The sequence below is a fragment of the Lacerta agilis genome, chromosome 6 (assembly GCF_009819535.1).
Source record: "Lacerta agilis isolate rLacAgi1 chromosome 6, rLacAgi1.pri, whole genome shotgun sequence".
Taxonomy (NCBI): Eukaryota; Metazoa; Chordata; class Lepidosauria; order Squamata; family Lacertidae; genus Lacerta; species Lacerta agilis.
Window position 1 is genome coordinate 58,012,160 of NC_046317.1, and position 20,427 is coordinate 58,032,586.

Below are 20,427 nucleotides of genomic sequence, written 5' to 3' on the forward strand. Positions count from 1 at the left end.
ACAAGGCTGCCCGAGAAGCAGCTATGCAATCACCACCTCCAACCATGGCTGCACTCATCCCAGAAATAACCACTGAAGACTTGGAACCTCAATATTCTCCTGAAGAGCAAGAATGGGCACAACAGGAGGGAGCCCGACTGCAAGATGGATGGCTACTCCTCCCAGACAACCGAGTGTTCGTGCCCCAACACTTGGCCAGCAAAATTGTGAGAAACTATCATGAGTCCACACACTTGGGTGGCACTGCTGCTAGGGAACATCTCGGGAGAAAATTGTATGTGCCTAACCTCTCACAATTAACTGCTGCTATCTCCCAGAGGTGTATCCTTTGTGCCAAAAACAACCCCAAGCAAGGAATGCAACCCCCACCGGGTGTACAACATGTGGGATACAGCCCTATGGAGAATCTGATTGTGGATTTTACTGAGTTGCCACCTGCAAGGACTTGCAAATATCTGCTAGTGTTTGTTTGTACGCTGACCGGATGGGTAGAGGCGTTCCCAACACGGACTGAAAAAGCCAGGGAAGTAACTAAGAAACTTCTAACCGAACTAATACCCAGGTTCGGACTGCCCAGGAGTATAGGGAGTGATAATGGACCAGCCTTTATCGATCAGGTAGTGCAGGAAGTGTGCAAGAAACTTCAGATAAAGTGGAGACTGCACTCTGCCTATAGGCCACAGAGTTCGGGAAAAAACTGAAAGGATGAACCGGACTTTGAAAATCCAATTGGCCAAATTAACCCAAGAGACCGGACTGAAGTGGACAGATGTCCTCCCTATAGCTCTGTTCCGAATTCGAAGCGCCCCCACCAAGAGACTTAAACTGTCACCATTCGAGCTCCTGTATGGGAGGCCACCTCCATTTGTTCGTGAAAAACCAGCTGGACTGGACAGGTGGAAGAGCATATCACCTTCCACAAACAAATAATCTCTCTATCTGTCTGTCTGTCTCTCTGTGTCTGTGTGTTGTCGTTCCCTCAGCAGGTGGGCCCTCGAGCAAACACCGTGCAGCTTTGCTGAGCCAGTCCATCAGTTCCAGCCTGGCTATAGCTTGTGGGTAAAGGAGTGGAAGCGCAACCTTCTTACACGGTCCATACACGGTTCTCCTATCCACCCCAACGGCGGTGAAAGGCGGAGGTGACCCCCTGGAGTCGACACCCTGCTGTGCCTAGCCAGGAGTAGGTACTCAACGCACGGTGCACCAGTCTCCCCTGCTGCGTCTGACCGGCAAGGACGCCCAGCGCACGGGAGACCGAATTGAAGTAGCCCCTGCTGTGACACACAGGACGCTGTCACTCGACGCACGGGCCACCGGAAACCTCCATTTTATGCAACAGAGACCATCTCCAGCAGAACCACATCAGAAAAATTGGTCAGAAGGACATTGTTATTAGTGGTTTGTCGACCAGTTGTTAGACAGGGCATAACTCTATAGATTGGGAGTGTTAGAGGTTTGAACAATGTTGGTCTAGGCTGTTGGGATTGGACGGGAAATTGGAAGGGAAAATCCTGTTGACCCCTTGAAATTGACTTTGTCAAAGTAACAATATCCCTTTCTATTCCCTTGCGTGTATATAGTTGGGAACCAGAGGGGGAGGGCCTAGTCTTTTATACCTATGGGTGTATTTTCACTGGAAAAGAGAATAGGGAGTCCATTCTACAGCCAAACAGTTCTTACTGTTAGAAAGTTATTCCTGACTATTTGCTACATTGCAACTGCTCTCAAGAAGTCAGAATAGGTAAAATATTCACTGATCCTATTCTTCTCACACTAATTTCATTAGTCCCTTCCAGTCCTCCAGTAAATGTCATCACCCTCCATAAGAAATATGGGCCATATTCAGCTGTAACAGTAAACCAGAATTTAGTCCTCGAGGAATGAACTTGGGGTGAGGCACTGGCTCTTATTCGACTTTCTCCAGTGTAGTCACAAGGAAATTTGAAGCTTTCACACCAGGGGACACGCCACCCAGAGTCACCAAAGGGGGGTGGGAAGTCCTTTTATGTACAGGAACCGCAGGCTTACCAAATATACCTGTGGTTGCCACGCAACTGCTTACAGTCCAAGGGACTGACTGGAGAAGGACACCATTACAACGTTCGCCTCATACATGGCAGCGGTTGTGAGTGGGGCTGAGGAGAAGGTGGCTGCAGGAGGAGAAGGGATAGTGGAAAGCGGCAGAGGTATCAATGAATATGATACGGATGTCTTTGAAGTGGAGAAGATCCTGGACATGAAAACCACAGATAGTAAAATACTATACAAAGTACGATGGAAAGGTTATTCACCAGATGATGATACATGGGAACCTGATGAACATTTTGAAGACCCTATAGGGGTGTTTGAACACTGGATGGATCAAGTTATAGAGGAAATCTCAGTAGGTCAATCTGAAGAGGAAGCAGAACAAGCTGCTCCTCTCGATTGAAAGGGGGGAAATGAGGCACCAAGATACGAGCCCCTGAACCCCATTTCGGAGATGCCCCCACTCCATTTTAGAGATTCAACTTTGCTTGAACTTTGCTTCAACTTTGCCAGCTAAAATCCTTACATTGCAGCTTCTTAGATAAACTTAGACATATCAGCAGTTTCAGCAGTTCAGCAGTTCAGCAGAATGCCAGTAAACGGCCGACCACAGACTTCCTCTTTTTCCACACTCTGTCTGGGTAGCTAACCACAACTCACCCCCTGACCGAGCCATTTCCTGTGAACATCAGCAGAAGCCAAAATAAGGTCCCAGGTGCAGTTGGAGGTCAACGGCTAGGCATTTAGGCACTGTAATAATAGCATATAGCACCTCCTGGCGGCTAAAGCAGCTTGAAACAGACAAAGGCAGCCGGACAAAGGAAATGTTCTGATTTGCTAACGCAGTATTATAATATTAGTTCTGATAGGCCAGGAGGAGGGATTTAGGAGGAGCTTTACTATGTCATAGAGAGTACTTAAGCTTGCCCCACAGGAGGTGGGGTGTGCATTTGCCTTTTGCTTACTGAATGCACCTTATTGCAATAAAGAGACTTTTTTTCTGAAAACTTTGCTGCCTGAAATATTTTCGTCTGGTCTTATTGGGTCAAGGCATACAGGCGTAACATTAACATGCAAAAGGCCACAAGCTAGTTATGGGGACATGACCCGTCATGTGACACAGTTCTGCCACACCAACAAAGGGGAATGGCTGTGGGGGGGGGGTAATGAAGATGAATTGCCACTACTACCCTCACCCCAGCATCTATTGCCTGAGGGAGTCGTCTTACTTCAGCTAATGGTAGAGCTGGCCCTGCTTCTAACCATTTGTTTCATCATCTTAACACTCAAAATACTTGGGGAATTGGTAGAGAAAAAATGCATCTGGGAGCATTCTATTTAAACATGCATTAATTCAAACTTCTGCAGGGACAGAAGAAAACAAAATACTATAATCAGCTCCTCTGCCATAATTGATTCTCAGGAACCCATAATTCACACAATCATAGAATTATTGAACTGGAATGGACTTTATGTCATTTTGCCAAACCCTGTTCCGAGCAGGGTCATCCATTCACAACACTCTTAAGCAACTCCGTTTGCATTGTGTAGATTAGAAGATGGCAGAAATATAAGTTTGAGGATCTCCTTGATAGATGGGTCCTTAGTGATGGATGAAAGAAAGAAAGAAAGAAAGAAAGAAAGAAAGAAAGAAAGAAAGACAAATATGATCCTTAGCTGTGTTATAATGAAGAGGACATCTGGTGAATGTCCAAACATTCGTATTTTTTTTAGTCTAAGGATCAGTCTTTTTGAACAGTCCAAGTATAGACCCCCTGGCCCCTTGGCCCTGCAGATCAGGCTTTCCCTTCTACCTCTTCTATTTCACACTATTTGTGACTATTTGTTGAACATGTGATGGGAGCTAGAGAACTCCCACATGGAAATAAATATTCTCTCCTCATGGTCCATGACTTGGGTACCTGAGGAAAAATGCATTTTCTTAACCCCATGGCATTCAATTAGCTCCCAAGTCTTCCCACAAGACAAACTTTTCATAGCTCTTTAGCACAATTCCCCATAGTGCAGTAGGCCATCTTCAAGTCATGGCTATATTGGATTTCCTACAAAAGATAAAGGTTCTTCTGATGTAGGAACCCCATCCCTTTCATTAACAGCCAAATTGTGTCACTCTAAGTTTGTGCAAGTTAACCCCAGTGGTGTATTCTTTCAAATACAAAATACCCTAACCAGATTCATTTTCAAAGTACTGTCTCTTAATTCTGGTGGATGACCCCTTCTGAAAAGGAGGCTGTTAGGTTAATCATACAAGTAGAGGAAAATAAATCTTCTTGCTTTGATAGGTACATGTGTGAGCTTAAGGGCCTAAAATTCTCATTGACAAACATTTTCTTCCTCCTTACCATATTGAAGTCTGCAGAAACTGCAGCCAGAAACATTCATTGTACTAAATCCTGTAACAATCAGTTATAGGAAAAGAATGCACTCATTTTTTACACAAAAGTTCCTCTTACAGGGAAGTCCTATGTGATGTACCAGCTGACACCCATCATTGCACTGAACAAGGTAAACCAATCCCCTGCCTCAAAGTTCAGTTTTCCCACACAAGGGAGGCATCAGGAAGAAGGCATTGATTGCAACTGGAGCTTTCTGGCTTGATGACAGAACTTCAATAATAGGGCATTAGCCTGCAACAACAAATATGTAACAACTCCTCCCATGCCATCAATGCATCAGAAATAAACTCAAACATGCCGTCCCAGAGGAGTTTGGACAGATCAGCTTGTAAGGCAAGCTGTCCCAGGTGTAAGATGTTGAAGCTTGGATAACATTGGAGAGTGTCAGTTTCCCTGATCTGCAGTCTTCAGGCAATAACTAAGCTGTGCATGCCTGCTAGACACAAAAGGGTAGCCTGAGCCTGGGTTCATCTGTTTAGTTTATCCTGCCTGCTGTTGTCAGCATCAGCTGATAGTGTCAGAGCAAGGTCCATATTTAATGCAACTGGCTAATGTTTACCATTACTAATATTCTATCAGTGTACATTATGCTTTAGAGAGGAGTCTGCAACTGAAAACAGACAGTGGCGAAGACAACAAAGAGAAGGGAGAAGATACACAAAACCCTCTGCAAGGACAGCATACAGAATCAAAAGTCAATATAAAAAACATGAAACAAAAAAGCAGCATATCAAAACTCAGTATAAAAATACAACAGAGTGGATCAAACCTCATTAAAAACGGCTCATCATATATGCTAGAATGATTGTGGGGCGGGGCGCGGAATGAAGTTATAAACTGTCATATATCTGAAAACATGGCTGGTTAAGGGCAACCAGTCCCAAGTACATAACTCCCCTGGTCTCTAATGCCTATATTCCTAGATGGGAGAGCAGAAAGAGACATGGAGGCGGGGGCGGGGGGGGGGCGGGGAGGCGGGAGACGTAGCTTTTCTCTGCAAATGTTGCCAGATGTATAAATGGTGAGATCACAGCATCTGCATGTTAGCTGCATCAAAATGCCAGCCCATGTTTTTCCCCATTTTAATCCAGAATTACAAACTCCAAAAACTAAGAAAAACAATACTGTTGCAAACTAGCTAGTTGAATGTTCCATTTGCAGTATTAAGCCCCTGAAACACGAACAATGTTGACATAGGTTGTGTACACACTAAACCTTTACACAATGCTATTTTTCTAGAAAAAGAGGTGCTAGAACTCACCATGGAACACCTCCCTTGTTCACTTAGAATGGCAATGGCACCCGCCTAAGAGGTGCTGGAACTGAGTTCTGGCTGAAAAAACCGTCCTGCCTTTATTGCACATTCACATAGAAAGCTCAGGACAAGTGGGAAACCCATGCTTTCTAGGCATAGGATATGTGGAAGTGTGAGCTTATCCATACTTCCTCTTGTCCCAGTGCTCCCCAACCCAGAAAACTGCTCTTTAGTGCTCAGTTGAAGCAAACAGCAATTTGGGTTTTCTATGGATTGTTGTTTGCTATGATTTAGAGCCAAAGAGTAGGTTTTCCCTGGGAAAGGAGAGGGGCAAGTGGAAAACTGCTTGGACCTGTGCATTTTAGGCATGGGGCAAGTGGAAATGTGGATGAGCTCTCAATCAGCTGGGTTCATACCAAACAGCGACAGAAGGCATTGAAAGCTCTATCCAAACAAATTGCATGATTTTCATTAAATCTCACTGCAGATTTTTTCAGGCTGGAAATGTATTCAGTGAAATTTATAACATGACAAGATAGGATCCTATCCCTAGAACATAAAGAATCATATAAACTCTCCTAAATATACAATAAAACAGGGTTTAATTACATCAACCCCCAAACTGGCTTATTCCTAATTTCTAAAGGCAGCCCAAGCAGCTGGTTCTTAAATAACTTCTGAAAGATACTCAGCCACAGTTAGTGTTTCCAAGTGGAGTAGTGGGATTTTGTAACTTTATAGGTAGCCACGAAGAGATCCCCCTCTGTTTGAGGATACACGACACCTTTGATGCACAACCATTTACAATTCCTTGGAATTGTAAACCTTCGTAGTTTAGTGTAATTTGACGAATGTACAGAGGACAGACTTTGCATTTGCCTGCACTTACCAAAAGAAAAAAGGTAAAACGCAAGGGGAGAACAAATGCAAAATGGTCCAGAGCAAGCTGCTTCCCAGCAGACGGGGGTATTTCAGGAGCAGACAGTAGAGGAAGCTTACAAGCAAGTCATTCTCTCCACAACCCAAACTGAAAACTTGATAAATTTCACCTCTTTCTTCTCTAGCCACAAGTGCCATGCTAAGCTAAACACACTATGGAGGAATTGAATTGCTAATGAATTCCAGCTGGGATATCAAGTTTACACATTGTGGTTGCTGCAAGGGTGGGTTGTTTCAGAAGGGTGAGGTTTTTGAGGGGTTTTTTTTGTTTTTGTTTTTTTGTTCCTTTGCCATTATTCCACCTTTTATTCAGCTGCTGGGAAATCATTTCTGCCCCCCAAAACCACCATGGAATGCCAATGTAACGCGAGTCTGGTTTGTGGTCTGTCAGCCTCAGAGCCGTCCTTGCAAAGTTGCCTCCCCACTCCTTATCTCACATGTCTGGCAGAAAATGACACACAGTTGTAAAGCTTGTAGAAGGCGGCTTCCATCCACGAACCACAACTTTTCTATTAGTTTGCCAGGGGGTGGTGGTAGTCGGTGGCGGGAGATTCCCTCTGCTGCCTCTGAATCATAAAGGTCTGGGGCTGCAGATTAGTCAGAGAAAGCCAGACCACTAGCCAGATGGCTGGAGGCTGAGGTAGAGTGGATGAAGCTCGGGCAACTGGCTATGACCTCTCTCTCTCCCACGTATTGTGCTGCCACTTGGCAGGTGATAAAGCAGCAAGCACAATCAAATCAGTTCAATAATTTTTCAACAGCCTTTTTTACACCATCTAGAGGATGGTGGAGATGTCTCAAACGCACAACCGGGAGTTGACTTGTGCTTGATTTATGAGCCAAGTGGAGCTGTATCTAAAGTCAAGTCCTGGGGACGACAAAACAACAGATTGTGGCTGCTTTTCAAATCACACTTCAAAAGCCATAAGGTTAGCGGCTGCCACACAACTATCTTGACATGCGACTATTTAAACATTAAATAGCTAGCAGTTGCTGAGAACTGTCTCTGGATTCCAGGGACAAGTATTCACTTGATCTGTTGAGATATACCCGGCGGTGGAAGGTGATGAGTCTGCTGGGTTGCTCTCTCTTTTAAAGGTTAGCAAGGGCAATAAGCCCCCTTAATTATAGACATTGTATCAGGAAGCAAGTGAAGTTCTGTGCTAGGATTTGAAGGAAGCATTTTAAAGGAGGGGAGTGGGAAAGGAGCACAAGTTCTTGTAAATGCCTCTCTATCCAGCACATGAACAAAAACCCTACAAGATGAATTGTACTTGCCACATTGCGTAATATATGCTTGTGTTAATATCTTCCTTTGTATTGACCTCAGCAACTTTTGACCTCTTTCCACAGTGCTTATGGGCATTTTACTGTTATTATTTAGATGTGAGTTGTCCTTTTAGGTTGGGCAAAAGGGGGAGGAGAAGGAGGAGGGATGTTTAGTTTGTAATTTTCCCTTTTCAATTAAAAGAAGAACATAGAAACCGCTGACTATCCTTTGCAAACTTTTACAAACCTCCAGCACTGCCTTTTGAGTTTATCTGCATTCAAAATGCCAAAGATATAACCTGGGGCATTCTGAAAGCAAAGAACGTGCTTTACAACTGAGCGAGTTATGCCTTGTCCCCAGCTATGATTCCTCTTAAATGGCAAAATACACCCACAAGCCTCTTTGAAACTGATTTATACTAATAACTCAATTTACATTAAGTTAATGCATTAATTTACATTAATTTACGTTAAGTTAATTTACATTAACTTAAAGCTGTCAATTACATTTTTTTTTCATAGGGTTCATACCATGTGAGAAGAATAGATAAGGCTATGATTTTTATTGAACTAATTATCTCTGGAATGTGAGTGAGGAACCATATCAACCACAGTTGGGAGACAAGTCAGTTTAAGCCAGAAACATTTGTATCATTGAAATTCTATATGCAACACAACTAGACTTGCTTAAATTATATATTATGCAGTGTAACAGAAGGGAAGGTGTGGTGGCAAAGATCCTTGTTTTACTCTCTGCCTCTCTTCCATTCACAACAGCCAGTCAAGGTCAGTCATGTCCCCAAAGTGATCTGTTAAGTTGCCACCACATGCCCCTGAGCAACCTTCCACCCTAGGTGAGAGTCGCTTCCAGGGAACCAGCAGACCCTACACTTCTTGCACTTATCCGGAGATGTATTTATAGTGCCTGTACCCCCACCCACTGAAACTTAAGTGGTGAAGCTCCCCTCCTCTCCCAAACATTGAGACTGCAATCCTGGATACAGTGGGACTTACTGCTGAGTAAACTTGCATAGGATTGGGCAGTAAGTGATAGGGAAGTTTCAGGAGCAGTGGGGCAGGAGTAAATGTGGGACACAGATTCCTATAGATTCTGAATCATAAACCAGTATCCCCTTTCAGTTGGTAGAGGCAGGGAGGAGGAAGAAGAGGACTGCCCCATAAACAACAGAATCAGTTGTTGCCCAATGCTGCTCAAGACAGTCCATCCCATCCTGCTCCATTTTTTACCTGCTTCTTCTACCATCACCCCTGTTTCCAGAAAGGAGAAGAGGAATAAGGGGGAAAGATCCTGTCTGACCTGCCAGGGAGAAGTGGGGAGAAATAAGTCCTGGGCCCCCAAGGAAGGAACTGTTGCCACCTCCACTGCTGGCTTTGTCTGGTGGAAACACGTGTGGGGTCCCTAGAAAGGGCTTCTGCACCCTTAGCCAACAGCTCTGACTTCATTAGGGTGATTTAGAGCAGCCAAGCTACATTAGCACATTTCACAGAAATTGTGAGGGAGAGGGGCTCACATATAGGCTTATGACATTTCTCCTAGAGCACGTGCAAACCTTTTTTTTTTTAATTAAGAGTCCAGGCCCTCTGTTGGTGTGGCAAATGCTGCCTCCTCAAATTCACCACCCTGGAGAAATGCACCACTGCACTTAACAGGAAAGCGGAACCAGCATCCAGCTGCCTTTCCCCACCTGCAGCCTGCTCAGTCCCAACTCAAGTAGTATGTGCCCAGCAACTTGGCACATGGGAGATTACAATAACACAACAAGACTCCAACAGCCAAATAATGTGAAGTTTAATAATAATAATAATAATAATAATAATAATAATAATAATAGAAGAAGAGGACAACTGGAACAAAGCAAAATGCTGTGTCAAAAATAAATAAATTACAACAACCTTTTTAGTTCAAGCCCAACTATCCTAATGTTCACAATTGCCAACAGGCTTCTGGTCTCCTAATGAGCAAAACAGGATAGATACGAATATATGAAGCTGCCTTACACCAAGTCAGACCACTGGTCCATCTAGCTCAGTGTCTGTACTGCCATGCCAGGGATTGAACCTGGGACCTTCAGCTTGCAAGGCAGATGCCCCACCACTAAGCTACAGTGAGTTGCAGGTTTTCTGATGGTCAGTGAGGGACAAAGCTATATGGTCACAGCCCATTTTTAAGGGTTTGGTACCCATGTTGGTTTTGACTGCCTGCTGTTTCCTGCCAATCACAAGTCCTCTAAAGTTTGCCAGGTGAGGAGCTGGAGAAGATAGCTAGCACTGGTGAAAATGGCTACTGGATTTCTTTCTCTGCTGGAGTTGATTAGTAAACTGTTGATTTAAGAAGAGGTGTGACTTCTTCACTAAAGAAGAATTGCAGGCAGGAGACCAGGCTTTGCTATATGCACAACCTAAAGAGCATGTGTGACAAGCCCATTTTAAGACATGGCTGTTCACTGCCATTTATCAGTTATTTGCTAACTAGCTATTAACCTTTTTTCTCTGTGTGCTATCTAATAGCAATAAATCAAATTAACCAAGCAAATCACTATTATATGGATTGATTTAAAAAATGATCAATAGTGAGAAACGGTAGCTCTAAGGAAATTTGAACTGGAGGATCATGGAACTGCACCTTCTCCAGTTTTTTGCTGTCATCCATAAGGAGATCAGAAGCTAAAATGGATGGGAGAAGTTTTATTCACAAATGACATGCATTTATAGAAACTTCCCAAAGGAGAGAGATGTTGGAGAAAGCATTTAAGGAGGAGGTTACATACTGTAACTGTTGCCCACTCTAGGACTGTGGTTGGATACTAGGAAATTAATTTTAGCCCTATCTTATGCTCCCTTCTTTTACTCTGCACTGCACACAAGGTCATTTGCTACTGAATCCATTGCTTTCTTTCCCCACTCATATCTCTGTATTTCCTGCCATATTGCTCCTTTATACATGGAATAATAGGTAAAGGTAAAGGGACCCCTGACCATTAGGTCCAGTCGTGTCCGACTCTGGGGTTGCGGTGCTCATCTCGCGTTACTGGCCGAGGGAGCCGGTGTACAGCTTCCAGGTCATGGTGTCAGCATGACTAAGCCGCTTCTGGTGAACCACAACAGCGCACAGAAACGCCGTTTACCTTCCTGCCGGAGCACTGCCTATTTATCTACTTGCACTTTGACGTGCTTTCAAACTGCTAGGTTGGCAGGAGCAGGGACCAAGCAACGGGAGCTCACCCCGTCACGGGGATTCGAACAGCAAGCCCTAGGCTCTGTGGTTTAACCCACAGCGCCACCTACGTCCCGCTATACATGGAATAGCACTCCTTTAAATTACTCTGCAATATGCGTCTCCTTCCATCTTTAAGTGCCTTTGTCTAGACTGACTTGTCATGCGTGGGTGTGGGGAGCAAGGCCAAAAATTGTTGTATGGGGGGGTGGGTGGAGGGAGCAAGGCTTGGCTTTGGAAAGGAGGTGCAAGACTCTGGCAGAGTCCAAGAGCCCTCCCATCACCTCCCCAAAGCTGGGAAAGTGCTAAGCTTTGGGAAGGAGGTGGGAGGTCTCTAGTACCCTGTCAGAGCCCTCAAGCTTTGGGGAGGCAGTGTGAGGGCTGGGGGGGGGGTCAGATGTTGCTGAGGGCTGCCAAAAAAGTCTTTGGCCCTTGGGCCGCATGTTGGATCACCCAGACATAGACCTTTGCCATCAGCAAATTCCCACACTACCCTAACCTCACTTGACTAGCACTTCCAGTAACACTTTGTCCCCACTAATTCGTCACCTACCAATGCCTTTCCCCAACCTCTAAATCAGCGGTGGGGAACCTGTGACCCTCCAGATTTGGACTCCCCACTCCTGTTGACCCCATCTAGGATGGTCAATGGTGATACACAGCATTAGACACCCGTGTGATTGGTGAATGCATGGAAGTAAGAGTGGCACTATGTTTAGGTGCCCACCAACATGTTAATCTGATTTTCCCCACACAAGTCACTGAAGTTTTATGCTTGTTTTTTAAAATAAAAATCCATCCCATAAGCCATCCCCTTTCAGCATATTTGCAATTTTGATCAGGCTTGGCCTGGAATATTAACTGAAGGAACCCGTGCCACCCCAGACAACCTCTTTTCCAATTTGAAGGCCCTATTAATACTTGTTGTCAGGACATCCAGATTGCTTATTGCTTTTTCTCATAAGACTCATCCTTTAGCTCCTCCATGTTTTGTTTTTAAAAGCCCACACAGATGCATAACAACAATGCTTTGCTGCAATGTCACATTTCATTAGGCATGTTGTGGTTTGCATTCAGCTTCTGAGAATGCGGTTGGTGAGCAAAACTGCAGGATTCCAGCTCCTCTGGTGTACTGCAGAAGTCTCTAAGGGAAAGAACTGAGGCCTACAAAGGGCTTGTAGGCAAATTACATTGTGGGGTTCAGTGTCTTGTGGTTTTGAATGCAGACAAAGCATGGGGTAGCAAATCTTTTGCTATGCCATAGTGTGCACAAGCCATTATGAGTGTTTATCATGTTGATTCTACTAAAAAGCAGCTGTGCCTTATACTTCAAATTAGAAAAGAAAATCCATTTTTATTGTGTTTGTGGAACAGCAGAAACAATATGAGCCACTGCAGTGTTTCGCTAGGAACCATTTATTGTGACAAAAATTATTGAAAGATTCAAAATCGTCAACAGGTACAGTTGGAATAATCATGCACTTCACTAGATTTGATATATGGAGAGGTAGCCAGTGTAGTACCGGTATCTTTCAGATGTTGTTGGACTACAACTTCCATCAGCCCCAGCCAGCATGACCAATGGTGTGAGGTGATCTGGGCTGCAGCCCAGCAACCTCTGGAGGGCATCGCATTGGACATCTCTATTGCCAATGACACTGCTTGCGAGGCTACTTGTAGTATTATTAGCAGTGCCGGCAACGGTACACCTGCCAGATCCTTTTGAGTTCACTCACTGTGGGGAAGCAGATGGTCTCATGCATTTCAGAGCCACACAATACTAAACTCTACATCATAAATGTATGAAGAAGCTTCATGCAGAGGGAAAGTTGAACCTGGTTTTCTTGGCCCACAATATGAACAACTAGAAGGTTAAGTGTAAACTTGCAGTCTATGCCCAATTTCTTTTTTTCTTCCAGAAAGGCAAAACTGCTGTCTGCTTAGGTTCTTTTGAGTTCATCCCAGGTGTCTGAGGAGCAAGGGGTTGCTACTTTTCTTTTAAATTACCACAACCACTACAAAACCCCAGAGAAAACACCTCAATCAATGAAGCGGCGCTGATGGGAATTTTGTTGAACTTGATGTGCACCTCAGATTAACATCTGGGGGAGAATACCAACTCAAGGCCGTGTGGGTTTCCAAAGGAATGGTGACAAACTGAGCGCTTGACTGAACCAAGCAGACGGCTCTGCCGCTATTAGCAAGCTACTCTGGGCAATGATTTCAAATGAAAGTCTGTATTTTATTAATTATGAGTCTGCTTTGCTGCTGAACTCTTTAATGAGTTCCCCAGCTGTATCAATCCATAGCCATTAAGTCTAAATAGCTTGTGTGCGTGCACGGATAACAGTTAGGCTAAAATGCATTCATCACCCAGAAATTAAGCATGTAGGTTTACAATAATGCACAGCTCATCAGCTGCACATGAAGCCATTTTTGCCTTGTGATAACATTTGTGAGGATTTAAACTTTCATTTTTGTAGAATAGGGAAGGCTTAGGACCCACACGGTTGTCAAGGAAAGGTTGAGAATGTTAACTACAATGCTTGTGCTGCAGGCTAAGTTGGAGGAAGACATGCGCTAAGACACAGTGCCTTATTTTAAAGCAGAAAAATCAGCATCATTATGAGGCGGGGCTTGTGCATAGAGGAAGTGCATGCACATTCTACGGACTCTGTGTGTGTGTGTGTGTGTGTGGCAGTGGGGTGGGGGGGAGAGTTCAGCTTTGTGCCAGTTGTATAACTGGTCTGAATATGACATAGAAGTAAGAAGGGTGAAGGGGTAAGGCTAATCCCCCATTTTCTACTGGGAGAAAGCATGGTTACCACAAGCTGTCCTTTGAAAGACCCAGCAAAGGATAGAGTGGTCATCTTAATCTGCTGTATCTCCTGTTGGAAAATTGCAGGATAACTAATTCAAGAAAAGACAAAGATTAACATAGCATTAGGAGATAAGCCATTGCCAAATTCATGCTTAGCTTGGAAATGTGCATTTCTTACACTAAAAATAGCATTTTTGGTTCTGACTAGGGATGGCTGGATCCGTCCATTTTCAATCCATGCCAGTTTCGCATGTGTTCATTCATAGTTTTGTTCCCTCCCATTTCTGCACCAATCTGCAATTTTGAATTTAAATTCATATTTGAATGTTGTATTTCCCCACTCAATCCCATGTATGCATTTCTAAACATATTATACCCTAAAATATACATTTCAAAGCATTTCAGAATGTTTCTTGAGTTGAAAACTGTATCTCAAAACTTAGAGAAATGCAAAGGACAACTCAGTTCCGATTCACACATTCATCTGGTGGGTGCAGTTTGCAGAAGAACTTGTAGAACTTGAATTCCTCGAATATTCCTATTTCTGACTAGAAAGCCTCTAAATCAAGCATGAGTGATGCTCGTTCTAAATAAATAAATCACATCCTGCAGCTGATGATGGGAGAACATCCTATTTATGAACCATCTTACTCTTTCAGCTGTGCATGTCTTTCTTAGGTGGATACGTAGCCCTCAAACCAAGACCAACAGTGCTTTTAAACCAGGCATGTCCGAAGTCTGTTTCAGGGGCATAATACGGCCCACCGGTCGGTTTAATCCAGTCCCTGTGGCAGTTTATTTCCTGGGGTAAAATCCTAAAAAAACACAACTTCAATCCCAAAAAAAGGTTAACAACTTTGGTTGGCCCTTTGGTCAGCCCTCACGGCCCTTCATTTCAGCAAATCTGGCCCTCTTTGAAAAAAGTTTGGACACCACTATATTTAGACAATGACAGTAGCCATTCTCCACCTGGTAGGTTGAAAATGAATTACAGGATGGGAATTAAGAGTCAAGAAAGGATGTGGTGGCCTGACAAACCCAACAGGATTGTTAATTTCTACAAAGCAAGGTCCATCTGGTGACTCTGCCGGGTTCCTCCATCCTTCAAGCAGGTTGGCAGGAAATGCAAATAGCTAGCTCTATCACTGCTGAGTTTCAACTTAGTGCATTGCCAGCGGCTGTCAAGGAGATAAGGTGAGAAAAGGAGCAAGGATCATTTGTATTGTTGCAAATGTTTCTAGTCTCATCTACAAACCCACCTATCCCAGCCATTTCTTCTAGTTCTATGGATAAATCCCTCAAACCTTAGGCTTTCTACCTCTGTATTCACTTCTCGGGCAACTGCAACATATAATTTTGGGTATTCATCTTTCCCCAACCACATGGACAAATTAGCAAGATCTACTTATTCATCTGTGAAGCAACAAAGTCTGTTGGTTTTGATGGACATGGTGAAATGCATGGCTGTGTTTACAAACAGTTTAGTATGAGAACAGGCAAAGTTGTTCATCACAGAGATGGTGTGAGAAGAAATTTAAAGCTTTTCTTGGCTTTGGCATATTTGTTTTACAGCTGAGATTTCAGCCAGAACAACCATCAACCCAGGGCTCTTATTGTGCGCAGAGAATGAAACCCTCCCTTGTTCTAAACTTTTGCACACAGACTATACAACACCAACAGAATGCTTTTACCATTGGATTTGTCAAGCAGGGAAATAAGTATCCTACATCTCCAGGGCCATCAGCCCAACCATTTCCACCAGTGGGTGATTCACTTAAGAAAATAAAGTAGCTAATTATTTAACAACCTCCCTGTAATCCTAGCAGCACTAATGGGTTCTGCTGTCTTACCGCTGCTCTCGTTTAAAGCTTGTAAAGCTAAGCAAGAGAGGCAGGAGGTTAAAAATATCACCTTCCAAGCAAAACAACATCATGTTTGGATCTTCTCAGAGAAATTAAAGCAACAAAAGGGCTGTGAACTTGCTCGTAGTGTAACCAGGAGACACACTCCTCTCGCTGCTGTACGTGTCCATCTGGCAAAGACATACTTTCAATTTTAGCAAGAGCAATGACGAGTGGACAACAAGGGTGATGTGCACATGGCAAAGAGGCCGGAAGAAATGAAAGCTGCATGGCAGGCAACACATTCGTTCATCTTATGAATACTGTACATCTATTCATATCTGAAATTATACAACTGCTACTGGTGCATGCGCCTGCCGTACACAGCATGAAATTAAAATTCCTCCTCAGTATCACATTGCAAGCTAGAGTTGTTCCACAGAGCCGACAGAAAATGTATCCATTGGCTTCCTCAGCACCGGGATTGGAAGCCAGTGGGGTGAGGGAGACAGGTCTATCGCCTGAGGTAAAAATATTCCATTTCCAAAATAAATCCCGTAGAAATATTGCTAGCCTAGAGCATATCTCTTGGTATTAATTTCACAGTATGGATTCATGCATAACTTCCGCACTGCTCCACTCCCTCCCTCCCTCGCTCTTTTCCCTCTTATCTTTCCAGAACAAACACAATGTGAAAGCTAATTCTAGTAGCCTTCCAACCCAGAGTCCACCCAATGTCAGTGGTCCTGCTGGAAATGTACTACGCAAGGGAAGTATGAGGAGAACAAAGGGACACTAACTGAAGGAACTGGGGGAAAGTGAGGGCCTTTGTGTGCTTCATGCTATAGTAGCTCAAATGGAGACATGTGCTGTGACACACTCTACACAAGGGTCTCTACATTCATTTTGATTAGGTTCGATTCAGACTTTACCCCAGATACATAGTTGGTGCCAAGGACTCTATCTGCAGGCCTACCTCTCCATATGGTTAGCTATTTATGTGTGGCAAACCAGGCCAGGTATGCAAGCAAAGTTAGCTGAATAGGAAAGACTTAAGAACATAAGCTGAAAGCTGCTGGATCAGGCCAGTGGCCCATCTAGTCCAGCATCCTGTTCTCACAGTTGCCAGCCAGATGTCTATGGGAAAATCTTTAAGCAGGACCTGAGTACAACAGCACTCTCTTGTGGTTTCCAGCAACGGGAATTCAGAAGCATACTGCCTCCATCAGTAGATATAGAACATAGCCATCAATAGCTTTATCCCCCATGAATTTGTGTAATCCTCTTTAAAAGCCATCTACTTCACCCATGTAGTTGGTCTAGCCCACATAGGCAGCAGTTCACCTGGAGTGGTACACCTGCAGTTATGTTAACCATGCTAAATTGGACCACACACTACTTGACCCTCATTTATTAGTTTTTTCAACCAAAAGACAAACAAACCCCCATCTGTTGTGAAATCACTGCTATAGATCACTATTCCATTTTTACAGATGAGGAACTGAGGCTGAAAAGATAATGACATGCCCAAGGCCATCTGGCTTTGGCACAATATGAACCTCCTTCTCTGGCCTGACATAGTCTAGATGCTTGGAACTCCAAAATCTCATCAGCCCCAGCCAGCATGGCTAATGATGAGGGTGATGGAAGCTGTAGTTCAAAACTGTACTGCAGTTCCAGAAATGTAAAGGAAGTTATCTTATATCTCAGAGTAGTCGGCCCACTTAGCCCAACAGAGTCAAATCTGGCTAACTGTGACTCTCATTACTCTCATTGTAATGTATTGTTATTATTTTATTCTTATTTATTCAACTTATACACCGCCGTATACCCAGGGGTCTCAGGGCAGTTCACAAACAGGACCACAACATATAAAATCAAACCAAAAACAATAACCCAACTAAAAACTAAAAACAAAAAAGAGCCACATTCTAAAAGGGCATTGGATGTCAACCAAAGGCCTGGTTAAAAATGAACATTTTTGCCTGGCGCCTAAAGGTGTATAATGAAGGCGCCAGGCAAACTACCTTGGGGAGAGCATTCCATAGATGGGGAGCCACTGCAGAGAAGGCCCGTTCTCATGTTGCCACCCTCCAAACCTCTCAACATCATTTTTAAACTAGGAATGACATTATCTTCATCTTCATCATCATTTATATATTCACCCTATAACAGAAGTTCTCATGGCAGCTTACAAAGCAATAAATAATAAATGCAACATTAAAATACAGTATAAACCAATAAAACTATTTTTAAAATTACTTAAACATTAAGGCACAATTTATAACAATTTAAAACTGAGAGGTCCAGAATGTGAAGCGTAAGTTATTTAAAAGGCTTGGGTGAATAGCTGCAGTGGTGTGTATGGTATTGTAGTCATACCAGTGTGACTGCTGCTTACCTGGATAGGTGGGGCAGCAGTGAAGCTGGGGCATGTAGTTCCATCATCAAAAACACTGTGGTTTACCAGACGCTTGTGCCGGTTCAGCTGTATGGTGTTGTGACTTGGCTATCATCCCGCCCCAGTCCTGTCCATGTAAGCAGCAGTGATCTGTATGTCGGGAGAGTGGCTTTCTGGCTCCATCCCACATGTCCCACTACTGGTGAATAGAAAGGTGTTCCCCTAGTGCTGAAAAGACCACACAGATAGCACCAGGTACACCTCTGGAAATATGATTCCATAGCTGGAGTGCCACTATTAAAGAAGCCTCACTTCATTTGTCAGGGGAATCCAGAGCAGGGAAGAGATCTCAAGGTTCAGGTAGGCACATGTAGGAGAAGACATTCTTTCAGCTAACCTTACACATGTCCTCCATCGCTGAACTACACCCCAGTCCTTTGAATCTTAAGAATTCCTGGTTAAGCCTTAGTTGTTAGCCCAGACTATTTCATTATGTAGTATGATTATGTGCCTGAAACATGCCAGCAAATAAAGAATGTGCTGATTTGTGATTATTTGCTGAAAATCTAAAGTGATAAATGGCATAAGGTATAAAGAAAATGTGTTTGAGGCTTCCAGTAGAGCTCCAGGAAACCAATCCAGAAAGATGAGGCTAGAAATGAAATTGTCTTCCCTTGTGATTGAATTTTCTTTCCTAATGCTTAATTATTTTCACACATTAGAGCGACAGGTCTGTCAACTTGCAGAAAGTAGACTTTGAGGACCCCCATCATAGTCGGCTGAATTAGGCCTTAAGAGGAATCCCTGGTGAGTGAGAATTGAATCTACTTGAGAACTCAAAAGCATGCACTCTATGTTGTGCCATTTTGATTGATCTAATAACGGTCTTGCGTTAATTTGGAAGTTGAAATCTTCTTGAGTAAAATATCTTTTTTTTCCTGATAGAGGAACTGAGACATCTGTGCACACCTTTTAACTGTAAAAATATCTCAAAAATACTAGATGCTAGACAATCTGGTTTTAGCTAGTCCTGGCATCAGGAGCAGGAATGCTCAAATAAATGCCCGTGCCTTGTATAATGTGATCCTTTTGGTGGGTAAGAACAGCCTCTTGGAGGTCACGGTGGCCCTTGGTAACTTTGAAAGAGTTGAGAGCAGAGGGAAAATTGGAACCTCTGACCACAGCACCTTCTGGGGCAGAGCCAACCAGTAGAGGAATTACAAAATGGAATGGGGGAAAATAATTGTCCACCTCTACATACGACTTGTACCGGTTACAGCGTCCTTCTGTGTGGCCTGGCCTCTGTTGGGTTAGAAGCCATAAGCAGCTCCAAGAAAAGCTGTTTCAAGAGTGTTTCTGGCCCAGGTGAAAACAGAATTTGCCAACATTCTCATAAGGAAGGCTGTTGTACTGCTACAGCTTGCCCAGATTTATTCATTGTACGGTTTGAAAAAAAGAGTCAAACTCACTAGTGTTAATTCAAACCATATTTTCTGAGTTCATACTAAAAGAACATTAGTGACCAGCAAAGTCATTAACAAGGACAAGGTGCTACCTGTCTTGTATACAGTAAAATGGGAAAAGGAAAGCCACTCATTTTGTACTCCAAAATATTTCATATCCCAATTCTATTTTGCAGATTTTGTGAAAACCATCTTCTAAAAGGCAAACATCTGAAAGGAGCTGAGAAGAAAGAAGATAATGTTCCACCAATGTTTACAATAGTTCAGATATACTGTACAGTACTATCCTTCTTCTCTATCTTCTTTGCAAATATATGGTTCATGCCCTAGTAATTTCTCACCCTGACTACTGCAGTCTTCTCTTTGGTCTCCCATTTTCTAAACTCAGCCTCCTTGCTTTTTAGTGCTTTTTAGAATCCACTTTGCTGTTATTCTTTTGTCACACGTTCTTTTTGTCCTGCTACTTTTTGTTTTCTTATTTATGCTTCCCTTCCTCTGGTGAACTACCCAGAGAGCATTTTGTAAATTGGTGGCATGCAAATACCATAAATAGCAATGATGGGCAGTATCCAATGAAGTGCTTCCACCTCCATGGCGGAACTTCTCCTGCCTCTACTCTCTCCATGAGCCACCTGCACCCTCCCCAAATCTGCTCCAGAGGAAACCCTGGAGCAAGGAGAAACCCAGAACAGATTTACAGTAGATGGTGCACAGGGAGAGGAAGGTCCATTGTGCAGCCAACAGAGAATCAAGCATGG

The 20,427-nt window shown here is 43.5% G+C and overlaps 1 protein-coding gene and 1 long non-coding RNA gene across 4 annotated transcripts in view; one reads left to right on the plus strand and one right to left on the minus strand.

Annotated features, from left to right (window-relative positions):
- PLXNA2 (plexin A2) overlaps positions 1-20,427 on the minus strand; it is a 440,886-nt gene that overhangs the window by 294,323 nt on the left and 126,136 nt on the right. The window lies entirely within an intron of this gene.
- LOC117048724 lies at positions 7,654-20,192 on the plus strand. The gene is made up of 3 exons (XR_004426877.1): positions 7,654-7,737; positions 18,929-19,013; positions 19,846-20,192. It is a non-coding gene; the product is annotated as an uncharacterized LOC117048724 (long non-coding RNA).